This window comes from Tribolium castaneum, chromosome 8, assembly GCF_031307605.1.
Source record: "Tribolium castaneum strain GA2 chromosome 8, icTriCast1.1, whole genome shotgun sequence".
NCBI classification, from domain to species: Eukaryota; Metazoa; Arthropoda; class Insecta; order Coleoptera; family Tenebrionidae; genus Tribolium; species Tribolium castaneum.
Window position 1 is genome coordinate 7,471,001 of NC_087401.1, and position 13,457 is coordinate 7,484,457.

General features: G+C 31.5%; 8 non-coding genes across 8 annotated transcripts; all 8 read left to right on the forward strand.

The window, feature by feature from the left end:
- Positions 1-4,121: 4,121 nt before the first annotated feature.
- On the forward strand, positions 4,122-4,213 carry Mir11624d (microRNA mir-11624d). The gene has a single exon (NR_161837.1). It is a non-coding gene; the product is annotated as a microRNA mir-11624d (primary transcript).
- An 84-nt stretch (positions 4,214-4,297) lies between these two features.
- On the forward strand, positions 4,298-4,392 carry Mir3851e (microRNA mir-3851e). Its single transcript, NR_038698.1, has one exon. It is a non-coding gene; the product is annotated as a microRNA mir-3851e (primary transcript).
- A 14-nt stretch (positions 4,393-4,406) lies between these two features.
- On the forward strand, positions 4,407-4,497 carry Mir3851d-2 (microRNA mir-3851d-2). Its single transcript, NR_161870.1, has one exon. It is a non-coding gene; the product is annotated as a microRNA mir-3851d-2 (primary transcript).
- A 1-nt stretch (position 4,498) lies between these two features.
- On the forward strand, positions 4,499-4,613 carry Mir3858a-2 (microRNA mir-3858a-2). The gene has a single exon (NR_161869.1). It is a non-coding gene; the product is annotated as a microRNA mir-3858a-2 (primary transcript).
- A 597-nt stretch (positions 4,614-5,210) lies between these two features.
- Positions 5,211-5,271, forward strand: Mir11624b-2 (microRNA mir-11624b-2). Its single transcript, NR_161897.1, has one exon. It is a non-coding gene; the product is annotated as a microRNA mir-11624b-2 (primary transcript).
- Positions 5,272-5,369: 98 nt separating this feature from the next.
- Positions 5,370-5,464, forward strand: Mir3851f (microRNA mir-3851f). The gene has a single exon (NR_038700.1). It is a non-coding gene; the product is annotated as a microRNA mir-3851f (primary transcript).
- A 14-nt stretch (positions 5,465-5,478) lies between these two features.
- Mir3851h (microRNA mir-3851h) lies at positions 5,479-5,568 on the forward strand. The gene has a single exon (NR_161836.1). It is a non-coding gene; the product is annotated as a microRNA mir-3851h (primary transcript).
- Positions 5,569-5,590: 22 nt separating this feature from the next.
- On the forward strand, positions 5,591-5,659 carry Mir3858 (microRNA mir-3858). The gene has a single exon (NR_038699.1). It is a non-coding gene; the product is annotated as a microRNA mir-3858 (primary transcript).
- The last annotated feature ends 7,798 nt before the right edge of the window (positions 5,660-13,457 follow it).

The window sequence follows — 13,457 nt, forward strand, 5'->3', positions numbered from 1 at the left end:
TTGATCTAACTGGCGCTATTGTTTCAAATAATTTCTAGTCACAAATTTGTCAGAATTGACAGTGTTTACTAAAATAGGTTAGAAGTTCTGTTAATTACTCAGTTAAATTAAAATTTCTAAAGTTGTGAAAATGGTCTAAAAACAAGAGATAAAATAAAAATACTTTGTTTTAACAAAGAATAACCAGTACAGTTCCCTACAGCGCTTGCGTCAAGTGTCAAATTTTGCAAATGAATTAGTACTACCAACCGGTACACTAAACAAAATTATAAGCAACTGTTAGAATAGTTCACAGGGTTGGAGTCTGGAGTCTTGGATCAATCTTTTCACACGGTGATACGGCACTTAGGATTATCGCAAATGTTTAGACTAAGAGACAGCCCGGATCGACTTACTCGAGATACGAAGTACCAAGGGGGCAGAGGGACGGTATCCCAGATAGCGAGAGAAAAATCAGCCGGGAGGGATATTGAATTAGGCCGTGAAACTGTACAGACGTGTCCGATATGAAATTAAATAAACTTTGGTCTGAGCGTCTTGATTTTTTATTTCAATGATCTGAATAGCGTTTCTAACATCAGAAGTGGGATTACGATCGCGAAAAAGACCCGGTTATATTTAGTGATAGTGTTTAAACTATGAAAAATTAAGTGTAAGTAAAGTTAAGTGGAATATGGAAAGGGACAGAAGAAACAGGGATAACAGTGAACGTCGGTATCGTCGGTCAGAAATCAGAAATACGGATCGTCTACGAAGCCGGTCCACAAGTAGCGAGGATCAACGTCGGTACCGTAGGTCGATGTCACGGGTATCAAGATCACGTGGGGAAAATCCAGGGCGCCGACGAGGACCCCGTGGAAGCGAAGTGACCGAGCTGAGTGCGGCACTTTTACAAGGGATGGGACAGTTGGTGCAGGCGGCTACGAAAGGTAAAGTGACGAATGACGCTACCCGCCAACTGGTAAGTATTCCACCTATAGCAAATAATGTAATTGCGGAATTACTCTTAATCCCAAATAAATGATAAGATTAACGTCGGAATTTCAACCACCAAACAACTCAAACTTTTCCTTAATCCCTAATAATAGTTAAGTGGATTATTAGATCTATGTGAAATTTTTCACAGCCACTTGGGCTAACTTTTTCTCAGTATTCTCGAAATTTCTAATGACCGAAGTCATTAAATTCATTCCACGAAACAATTTTACTAAATCGAGTTGCTTCCTAGAAAAACACAAAAATAAATTGCTCTACAAGAAGTAAACAACTTACAACAATATGTTGTGACCCGTATCAGGGTGCTCTGCCCAGTACATGGCCTACTACTATGATCATCAAAAGGAACAACATTTTGACTACAAAATTCGTAAACATCTTTGGATATTTATTTGAATTATGCTGGCACACGATTTAACACGTGACACCTGACTTGCGATGTCCCGATATACTACAGTTTTCTGCTTCGACACAAAATATAAATGAGATTTTACTCCATACATGGGACAAATTTAGGGCTTTAATTTGAAAATATTTAATAAAACTCATTGGTTGTAACCTGATTATTTGTTCCACTCGGGAGAATTATCACAACAAATTCCGAATAATGATATTAAAATTCTTAAAAGTGTACACTACTATTATTAACTGTTTCAAAACTATTAAATCGTCAACGTCGCATTCTCTCTCAAAACTAGCTTATATGAATTATTCATGCACTTTAAAAAAATAATAGCAAATGAAATTTATAGTTTTAAAGAGAGATCTTATCATTAATTATTTCACAATTTTATCAATCATATTTAAAAAAATAATTCGGTAAAATGTGACGTTGGCGTTTTTATAGTTTTGAAACAGCCAATACGTGGGTTGAAATCGCTATCATAATTTTAAGCAAAAAAATTATTTTTAAATCTTGACAATTGCAGGTATACGTGATATGCAAAATGACCCGCAGAATTTAATGGAACAAACCGTTTTGTTGTACAACTTTGAGTTTTGGAGACATGAATTTTTTTGCTGAACTAAATTTAAATCTTATTTTTATTTTATGCCGAAGCAAAAACTGTAGTCGATCGAGTTGAGACATCGTAAGTCAGGTATCATGTGTTAAATCGCGTGCCAGCATAATTCAAATAAATATCCAAAGATGTTTGGGAATTATTTTTTAGTCAAAATGTTGTTCCTATTGATGATCATAGTAGTAGGCCATGTGTTGGCACAGCACCCTGATACGGGTCACAACATATTGTTGTAAGTTGTTTACTTCTTGTAGAGCTATTTATTTTTGTGTTTTTCTAGGAAGCAACTCGATTTAGTAAAATTGTTTCGTGGAATGAATTTAATGTCTTCGCTCATTAGAAATTTTGAGAATACTGAGAAAAAGTGGCTGTCAAAAATTTCACATAGGTCTGTCTAAGCCACTTAACACTTATTAGGGATTAAGATAAAGTTAGAGTTGTTTGGTGGTTGAAATTCCGACGTCTAATCCTTTTATCACTTATTAGGGATTAAGAGAAAGTTAGAGTTTGGTGGTTAAAATTCCGACGTTAAATCCATTTGTTATTTATTTAGAAAACTATATGAAGAATTTAAGAAATATGAGAGTTACAGAAAATTTGTCGTTTGATGTGAATCGATATGAAAAAAAAATTACGGAGGTATTTACAATTTTGAATGTTTGAATTGTTGTAATTTAAATAAAATTTTACGATTTGCAATTATGGTTTTATTTTAATTGAAATAATTTGAGTAAAGTTCTAACAATAATAATTATAAACAAAAGAAACAAAAATTAGAACTAATTATTAAATATAAAAAAAAATTCAATACTTTTTTGACGTTAGTTTTTAATGGGTTTTTTAATAAAAAACGACATTAAATTGCTAGTACCTGTCTATAATAATTAATATTTATTAAAAAACTAAACAAGTAAAATTAGCTGACCAACGTAAACTGTTGAACTTACTTTAAATTTCATTATTTTATTTAAAATTTGTTAATTTTATTTCAAATTAGCCGCTTATAACAATTGCTAAATGTTCTTCTGTAATAAAGATCAACAGTTTTTTTCAGTTGTATTTAATGGCACTTCTTTTAAACAAATTCTTAGTTTAAAAAACAATAAAAACATTAGTAATCATGTGATTAATATTTTTAATTAACACACAATCATTTGTAATTTGTAGTCTCTTGTTTGCTTAAATCGAAACAAATAAGAATAAGACAAAACACATTGTTTTTATAACGAAATCACAATAAAAGTCTTTGTTTTCTTTAATTTTCTTGTATTTTTATTATTTTCTTCTTGTGTTGTGATTCAATGTAATTAGTCAATATTTATTGTGTAACTTTTAACACAAGATACTAAAATTAAGTTAATATTCTGTAGATCACCTGTAATTATTTATTTAATTTTTGTAACGATTTTGTGGCTAACGATTTCTTCAATAAAAAATTATATAAAAAAAATGAAAAAACATTTGGGAAAATGCAGAGTGGAATAATAATTTGGTCAGAGAAATGTTAGCCTTGGACATAAAAATATTTCGTTTATTTTGACTACTTTGCAATCAAATAATTGTACAAACTTACTTAAAATTTTATTCTTTTATTTAATAAAACCAACTAAATAAAGTAATTTGTTATAACTGAAACAAAGATAAATAAAAGTTGAGTATTTATCTCAAAATTATGGTTATGAACTATTGATTGATCAATAATTAACGCAATGATTAAGTTGTCAAAAATATTTTAAAAATCATAAAAAGTGAGTAGAAACATAGAATAACAAATAATCTAATTGACCTCGAAAATATTATTTTATTTTACTTTGTACGAGAAAATGACAAGATTATTTACCCCAACCCCACTCTCTCTCAACCCTGGGGTGTTGGCTGATATAAGCCCGAAATTTTGGCCCCAAGCCATCAGTTTGAAACAAAAACCTGACAGAGTAAGTCATAATTTTATTTAAAAATTTTGGTTTTGTTTATCGGCATGATTGTTTTAGCTCATATCTCATGAAGTCTTGATGAGTGGAAAGCATGAGTTGATCAATCGGGTCAGGAAACAAAACCACCTTCAATCTATTTTTTGTATTTTTGTTATTCAGTTGTAAATTCTAATAGATTGGTGTAAAATTGGGACTTTAGCATTTTCATGCAATTTATATCATCATGATGTGCTAATGTGTCGGTTTTACAACAATCACAAATCAATCTTCGAACTAATTAGACTCAAACTTGATTTTAAGTAGACATGAGTGGTATGTATGTTACATTATTCATAATACTGCTAATGTTTGAATTTGGCGCCGCGTTGATTTGGAGTCGTACTATGGTTTTTGGTACTCACATAGTACGTTCCGAATCGACTAGTTAACAAATTTTAAATTCAACAATTAAACCAATTAAATTTAATATTGAGTGCACATGGGGTGGTACTGTGTAATTTTTGACTCATAGTACGGCCCATGTTGGCTCAGTAATAAATTACATTTCTGCAACTGTAACAGTTTGTTGTTTTTTAGTGAAGCGAAGTTTTTTCATTTTAATAAAAATGAAACTCTTTTGCTTCTCTAATAAATACAAATTCATTCTTCCTAACAGTATATACACACTTGCTTTGATCTTATCTAAACATTAGACACTAAATAGTCGCAAAGTTGGTCTTGGTCGAATTGGTTCCCATTAAACTTTATAAGTATAATTCTGTAAAAGGTGATGGTCTAATTGACTCCCGCATGAGCAAATAGATAGAAAGGATTAAGTCAAAGATGTTTATATTTTAGATTTAAAGCTGGTAAAAATGTTCAAATAATTATTTTCTTGGCACGATATCCAACAATAAATTTTATTTATTCGTGGTTAACTGGTTATTTTAAAAAAGGAGAATGTTATTTTTTAAGCCCAAAGCTCTCTGTAAATTTCGTAAAATGTTCTGCAAATAAACTCATTTTGCTCTGACCGTTCTCTGTTTACTAATTTGTGTTTACCATTGTAGTTCCTTTTTCTCGATTAAATTGGGCAATAAAGATTGAATTTTCACAGATGATAGGGTTCTATGTGCTCCGAGTAAAGAGTTTGAGAGAATATAGATATGTGTCAAGTATCAAACAAAAAATGTGGTTTTGGTTCTAGAGTTCTAGTTCTTGTTGATCAATTTTTTGTATATTTGTTATTCAGTTGTAAATTCTAATAGATTGGTGTAAAATTGGGACTTTACCATTTTCATGCAATTTATATCATCATGATGTGCTAAAGTGTCGGTTTTACAACAATCACAAATCAATCTTCGAACTAATTAGACTCAAACTTGATTTTAAGTAGACATGAGTGGTATGTATGTTACATTATTCATAATACTGCTAATGTTTGAATTTGGCGCCGCGTTGATTTGGAGTCGTACGATGGTTTTTGGTACTCACATAGTACGTTCCGAATCGACTCGTTAACAAATTTTAAATTCAAAAATTAAACCAATTAAATTTAATATTGAGTGGACATGGGTGGTACTGTGTAATTTTTGACTCATAGTACGGTCCATGTTGGCTCAGTAATAAATTACATTTCTACAATTGCAACAGTTTGTTGTTTTTTAGTGAAGCGAAGTTTTTTCATTGGCCAATAAAAAATGAAACTCTCTTGCTTCTCTAATAAATGCAAATTTATTCTTCCTAACAGTATGTACACACTTAATTTGATCTTAACAAAACATTAGAACACTAAATCATCGCAAAGTTTTCTAAATTTTCGTAATGTTTGGTTGAAATTAGGAGTCTTCTTATAGGTAAACTTAAAATACAAAGTTTATAGAAATTACCAATTTTTTGAAAAATGTTTACAGTATTTTATAAACCATTGATTTATAATACAGATTCTCACCTGAGAATGACCACTTTCTTCATTTAATTTTTGAAGAAGAATTTCAAACTCAAACTGTTCACATGCATACAACTCATAACGAAGCTGTAGAACTTCCAATATTTCCAATGTTCAATCATCCGGCATTTCATAAATTTTATTTGTTTAAATTCAGTGATAAATATGATGGTTTGATAGGAATTGACTTTTAAAACAAATTAGAGCATCGGTAGAAAATTAATTTGTACCCCTCGTGTATAATTCCATTTATTTTTGAACCAGGAGAATTGAAGATATAACAAATTTTAAAGAATATTTAAGATATAATATTTAAATAATTTATGTAAAACCGCGAGCACAATCAGCAGTTTACTGGCTACTGACAACACGATGTCTGCACAAAAAAATCCTTCAAATTTGTGATCTTTGAACTACTCTCCAGATATGCTTAAAAGTTTATCCGACCTTTTTGACACACCCGATATGAACATTCATTTCACTACCACAGCTCACCAAAATCCAACAGTATTGTCAAACGATACCATTCAACAATTATTGAACATCTTAGAATTTTACAGGAAATGTATCCTGGAGAAACTAAAAATTATGCTATAATAGGATACAATAGCTCCATACCTAGTGAAACAAAATATACCCCTTTTGGACTAACTTTTGGTCAGACGCATTCTCGCAACCCCAATGAAATACACTGCGCACAAAAATTATCGCAACATGGGTGAAAAAAAATATTTTATTGCTTTTTGAAATACAATAAGAGTTGAAATAAAACGCTAAAAATGTTTCAAAAAATTTGTTTTTAAGGACAAAAATTAATTTTTATCAAAAATTGTAATTTTTATAGGAACTACACCTTAACATTAATACAGTGTATTATCACTTATAGTCTGAATAATAGCTTCAAGTGTTGCAGGAATGCTTGCTATGAGATTAACATCATAATTGTGTACCAATTTTTCCCATTTCTACAGAAAGGCACTTTACGGTTTTTTCAGAGATCAAAAATCATTTCGCTGCTTTAGCAAGCCTTATAGAGGGTGATCCCAAACTTAATCGATAAAATTAAGATCAGGACTTTTTTCAGGCCACTACAATGTTCTTAAATTGACCTCTTACAGGTACTGTTGCATAATTCTTGCTATGTAATGTCAGGTACTATCGGATATTTTCTTGAATAAACCAGAAATTATTCCCGACAAAAGGGTCATAAGGTTCTAAAATGTCCTCAATATATCGGACAATTGTTAGATAAGCACCACGAAGAGACACCAACTCCGTGTGTTCCCAGACAGACATTCTCCAAAAATCATAATATAATCACAAAAAAATTCATGTGTTGCGATAATTTTTGTGCGCAGTGTATTTGTTCCAACAACATTCTATTCTGAATACGCTCAAAACCATCGTGACAAATTAAACCATGTCTATCAAAAAGTAAACGAAAACCTCGAAAATCAAAAAACGAAATTATTAACAAAACAGAACATTAATGGTGAATCAAATAACGAATTCAGTTTTTGTCAAATTGTATACAGGTGTTCCAGAATTCGCGCCCCATAGAAAAGTAGCGAAATCGTCATAAAAAGAGGAATAAATAATCTTAATGACAAAATTTTCTATTCTGAACGGTATTCGAGAAAAAATAATTAATTTGACCAATCAGAGCCTTTTAAACCCTCCAGGTTATTTCTCATATTTGTTACTAGATTGCCTATTTTACTAGCTTTATTACCCTTCCAATAAATTGGTCGACTATAAAATTTTCGAAAAATGTAAGCAAAATTCATTGTGAAAATTTTAATTGCACTTTAGTACCGCCAGCGGGATCAATTGTAGTCTGTCTTTATGTATTCTGCTGGGAATTAGGTGGAAATGTTGGTAGTTACGGAGTGCTACTAGTGTTGAGAGCCAGAAAAAGGAACGCTTTCCGGGCAGGAATCATGCTTATCACAAAGTGATTCTCAATAAAGCTATCTTATGAACAAGAAAACAGGTCAAGTTGAACCAAATACAAAGGAGATCGGTGTGGTGCTTGCAGGACTGTTCTCACTATTCAAAATTAAGAGACTTTTCTCAAAAGCGTATTTTCTGTCACGTTTTTAAACGAAAAAACTGTTTTGAGGCTAATATTTAGACCTTCTAAGTCATCATAACAGTCGTAATTCAAGCTCTAATAGTTGGAAAAAGCTTCAACTTGTGGTTTTGGTACCAAATTGTCAAAGACTGTCAAACCTAGAATAACACTTTTATAGAACCGGAACATAATGGTTGGCAATGAATTCCTAGCTGGCGCCATCTAGCCGCATCATCACGTACTAAAAATTGAGCGAAATTTAAATATAACTTTAATTTTTTTGTTTACTAATTTTTGCTTTAATATTTGAACATTTTCAAAGAAGACATGTTCAATATAATCAATCATCAAAATAAAACAACAGATATTTTTATAAATCTTTAAAATTACAATACGAAGTGTGGGGTATCTTTATGCGAGTCTAGTTATCCTAATAAATAGATATGCGTATGGTGGTAATGCCAACACTCAAATGTCAGAGTTTTCAGGTCGCATCTGCAGATTCTGACCCGACCTAAGATCACTTGTAGTGACCGGGGTCAACAGCTTAACATCTCCTCCGAAAGACCAGTGAGCTGTAATTGTTCTGGCAACTGTAATTGATCTTTTAGAATAATCTAAGTATCTTCTTTGATCGTCGAATTGGTAGTTGATTTTTTAAACTTGTTTTTACGTGTTCTGATTATAAACAGAAGGCCAAACATTAAAAAGTTGCTGTAAGAAACTCCAGTTGTGATACAGTAACAGAGTTAAGGTCGAAATTAATTGTTACTTGTAATATCAAAAGTTGTTATTGTTGGAAGAAAGCTATTTAAAAAATGTGCAGGCAATTCACACAGTATTTATAGCAATAGTTATTTATTGTATAAGTGTTTTAAGAAGCATTTTATCTACACAAGAATGTATAATATTCTTAAATGGATAAAATGCGATCAAAACACAAGAGCAATACAACGTTTTATCCGCAATTACCACACTAACAAAATGGAATTAATCAAAGTTAAATTAAAAATGTTCGCAGGCTTTGTCTGGTAGTCGTAATTACTAGTTACTATGACAAAAGGGAATAAAGTTACTTTATTCCACTAGTGGATAATAGGTCACTTTAAATGTTTCAAAAGTGTGGATAAAACTCCAGTTATAATGTGATTTATAATATAGAATTCTTTTCCTGTACAGGAAGTTCAAATTTGTGACATATTTGACCACAAAAAATATTAATGCGACCTTGCTTTGATTGTTAAAGTATTGAAATGGAATATAAATGCATTTTGTTTTTCAAAAATGAATAATATAACTTAAATGATAGTACTGATAATTATTCTAAGGACCGGTTTATATAAAGCTCAATTAAAGTTAATTGCGTTATTAAAAGTTAACAACGCGAAATGTCACGCATTTAATTGCGAATTAAATTAATGACGCTTCTATAAACCGGTCTTAAATAAATTAAATTGTAAATAGAACTTCAGAAATAGAAATGAATTTAAGGTAAAGTTGTAAGATAATTACATACATTATTATACGGACTGTTTATAAAAGAGAGTGTAGGATCTCAGGTGGTTCTGGAATTTGAATTTGCCGCATTTAATTATTTTATTTCTATAAAATTTCTGAAAAGTACCAGTTTTTATCTACTCAGGCAACCAATAACAGCAAATTTTTCATATACTAACATTGTTCGTTTTTTCTTGAAAGAAGCGGCAAACTTTTAATACCTACTAAGATCCTACATTCATTTATAGACAAATTGTATTATATTATATTTATATTTTACTTAGAAAAGAGTTTATTCGCGAATGAATCAAAAAATCAAAAAATCGCGAATGTGAAATTTTGTGCCGCATTTTCATAATTGCGAATAACCGAAACTTGTGAGTCAAATCCGCGAATGCTGAGGGATTACTGTATTATATTAAATTAAATTAAATTAAATTAAATTAAATTAAATTATATTATATTATATTATATTATATTATATTATATTATATTATATTATATTATATTATGTTATATTATATTATATTATATTATATTATAATATAGCTATTTCTTTTTTTGGTTTTTTGTATAAAAACGATGCAATTCCATCTCAAATTGACTTGGATTTTCAGGAGGTTCGTCTTGTCCAAAAACGATCTTATTTAACTTGTTAATGAAAAAAAAACATATAGACTTTCATAAACAAGTTGAAAAGATCAGTTTTTAGATCTGACATATGAGCACACTCCTGAAAATCAAAATCAAAAGATGGCTTACGATCCTTTGACAAATATGATGACAATGAACAGCTGAAGGTACAAGAATCTTGAGATGATAAGTAATTTTTAATAAAATTCTTATCAGATCAACATTCATGTACCTCAGACGAGCAGTGTCATCATATTGTCGTAATTCCACCAGCTGATGATAAAGAGGATCAGGATCTCCATAATCCTGGAGGTTCCGTAGGCAAACTTCACATTTATATTTCTCAGGAGAAACATGTTTAATGAGAAATCCACCTACGTAACCTAGAGCACTATTGTGAAGTAAACTATCCTCTTCAACATCAGGTACAAGTGGTGGTTTCAACCTATCTGCGGGACGATCTACGGCATGTTTTTGCGACAAAAAGTCTCCAATTGTGACAACCAACCCATCAGCGTCACGTTCACAATTAGAGCCCTTGGAATGGTAAGAAGAAAAGGTCCTAATTATTAACGACTTGTAGAAGGGAACAAATGATTTACAACTAGGATTTGTGTATCGTACACCATATTGTCTCATCTGACCAAAAAAATTTTCCAGAGGATCTTGGTTAAATGCTCTAGTGGGAAAAGCGTTATAACCAAGATCTTGGAGCCTTTTTTTGATTATAATAAAACCATCAAGTGTACGATACCAACCATCAAGAACTGGAGGTCTACTTCGATCTCCAGGTCTTAATTATTCAAACCTCATGTTGTAAAACATTTGTTTCCCCTCCATCTAAGTCGCTAAATGAGGAGATCTTCTGTTTACCATTCCTCGCAAAACTTTGCTGTTTACCCGTCCAAAACCCCCATTCACACTGTCAAAGATTCTATCAACAAAATGTAGAAGTTTGGCAGTGTAAATGGCATCTGGTGGTAGCGATCGTCCCTTGTGCATAGTGTTAGGTGCACCTGCCGCCCACTTCATAAAGGTAGCTACCGAATGGCTAAAAACCTGTGCCGCCAAAGAAACTTTCATTTTTTAAATTTTATTTGGGAAAACATGTCTTCCCGTTAATTTTGGCACGTTTCGCCATTCGTCAAACTGGTCTAGACGATATGCTTCGATCACATGAGACCACTTCGCCACCATTGAAAAAAATGTACCTAATGACTTCTATTTGAACGTTGATAAGAGATTTAAAAGTGAGAGTATCATTATTAGCCTTTCCTTACCTTTTTTTTTGTTTAACGTTGAACTTCAAGAACACTCCAAAACACAATAAAATACAACAAACTCAAAGACCTAATAATAAAACAACACACTTAACACGATTAAATTAGCGAAAAGCTCAAAGAAATATGCAAGATCGACGTAAATTAATTGACGTTACGAATAACAAAACGATTGAAAGTAAAAGTCAAAGCCTCTTAATTATTTTTTATTTGCTGTGTTTTAAAAACACAGCCAGAGGCAAAAAATCAATACAGAATGTCAGTATTTTTATTTGTTGTTAACTAAACATCGATGTAAAATCACATAAAAAGATTTTTTTATCTCCCAGTCCAATTTACAATATTTTTTTATATAAAATTTCAAATTTAAAATGTAAGAATGTGGCGCCATCTATCCGCATCATCAGATAACTACTTTCAAGGAAAGTCCGATTAGGGATATCTCGCTTCGGCATGCCTGCTGTCAAATATTAAAAATAGACGGAGGTCATGTCGTGTTTTTGACCCCTACTAGATGATATTTTAGATGCGTTTGCAAAAGCTGAGCAACCAATTTTATGCACATTAACAACCTAGAGTTCCCTTTCTGGGATTGGTGGTTCTTAATTAGAACTTCGTTAAAAAAGCCATTAATTTTTCTTCGTTTGCACTCTTTACATTGTCGTCGGCATTTGTCAATTTTCTCTGGGGCGAGTTCTGGGAGAGCCTAAAAGAAAACCCTAAAGCCGGACGTAATAAAAAGATCAACATATTCCTAGGTCCACTTGAAATTACAGAAAATCTTAAAAGACATTGTTTCCAAATAAGGGATAAAAATAACAGAAATAAAAAAGAAATTTCAATTCACATTCAAGGGTTACAAAAACCCTCCAGATTATCCTCCATCACTGCAAAGTATAACGTCCCAAAGTTCCACAGATTAGATGAAAATCCTGATCTACTGCCTCTCAAAATCGGTAATGCACAAAATCAAAGGGTCTTTTATTAAATTTTTGACATTTCACTTCCTACAATTAAAATTTTTGAGAATGAAAAATGCTTTTCAAAATACAACACGCATAACCAGAGAATTTTATAACTCTTATGGTTTGATGGAGGCTTTCGATATTAAAATTAACACTTTATTTACTCAGCTAAATCCCTTAATCAAAAGAAAAGTAAAACGTGGTCTAATTGACGGACTAGGCTCAATAATAAAGTCACTCACAGTAAATTTAGATCAAAATGATGCAGAACGTTCAATAGAGCCATTTAGTCCGTGAGTAAGCAACCCAAATTCAACATGGCCGTCCGGACTCGACTGCACACGATTACTGAAAACTGATTCTTATGTAAAATTTCCTGCTGAATTCAAATTTGCAGGACGCTTTTTGATTTGGAATTGCCTTCATTATGAAAAAACGTTTTTCTAAAAATTTTTGAAAAACTAAAATTGCGCAAATTTTGTGCTTACATCGTTATATTTTCCTTCTGAATAAAGCTAGGAACATCATTTTTTAGCAGTAGATTTTTTAGTAAATGTAGATTCCAACGTATATAAAACAAGGTTTAGACTTTACAGAAAAGGAAGAAAAAATACAGTTTTGTTGTAACATGTCATATTTGAGTAGTGAAATTTTCGAGATGTGAGAATTTTTTTTAATTTTAATACCAATAGTTCAAATAAGTGTTTGGTGCAAGAATCATTTCGACATTGTCTGTAATACTTACTAAGTTATTGCAATTTAAAGTTTTTGCAATATGCGCGCGAGGTGCAGATCGCGGCATATCTCCCTTTTTAGTGACTACAGGACACTGGACCAAGCTCGCTAGGTCAAATGCCGCTCTATATCGTCTGATTTGTCTTAGTTTTTATTTAATATTTTTTTCAATTACAAACACTTCAAGGGCAAAAACGATAAATAATAAAATCATCAATAATTTTTCACGTCAAAATATTCATCATTTTCATAGCTTTTTTTTGTCATTTTTTTTAAATATGTGACTTTATAACTTAAGAATGAGCTAAATTACTCAAAAAGGGCCAAAATCACATAAGTGCTTTTTAAATAATGAGTAATAAAGATTCTTCGTTCGATCACTTTTGTAAATACG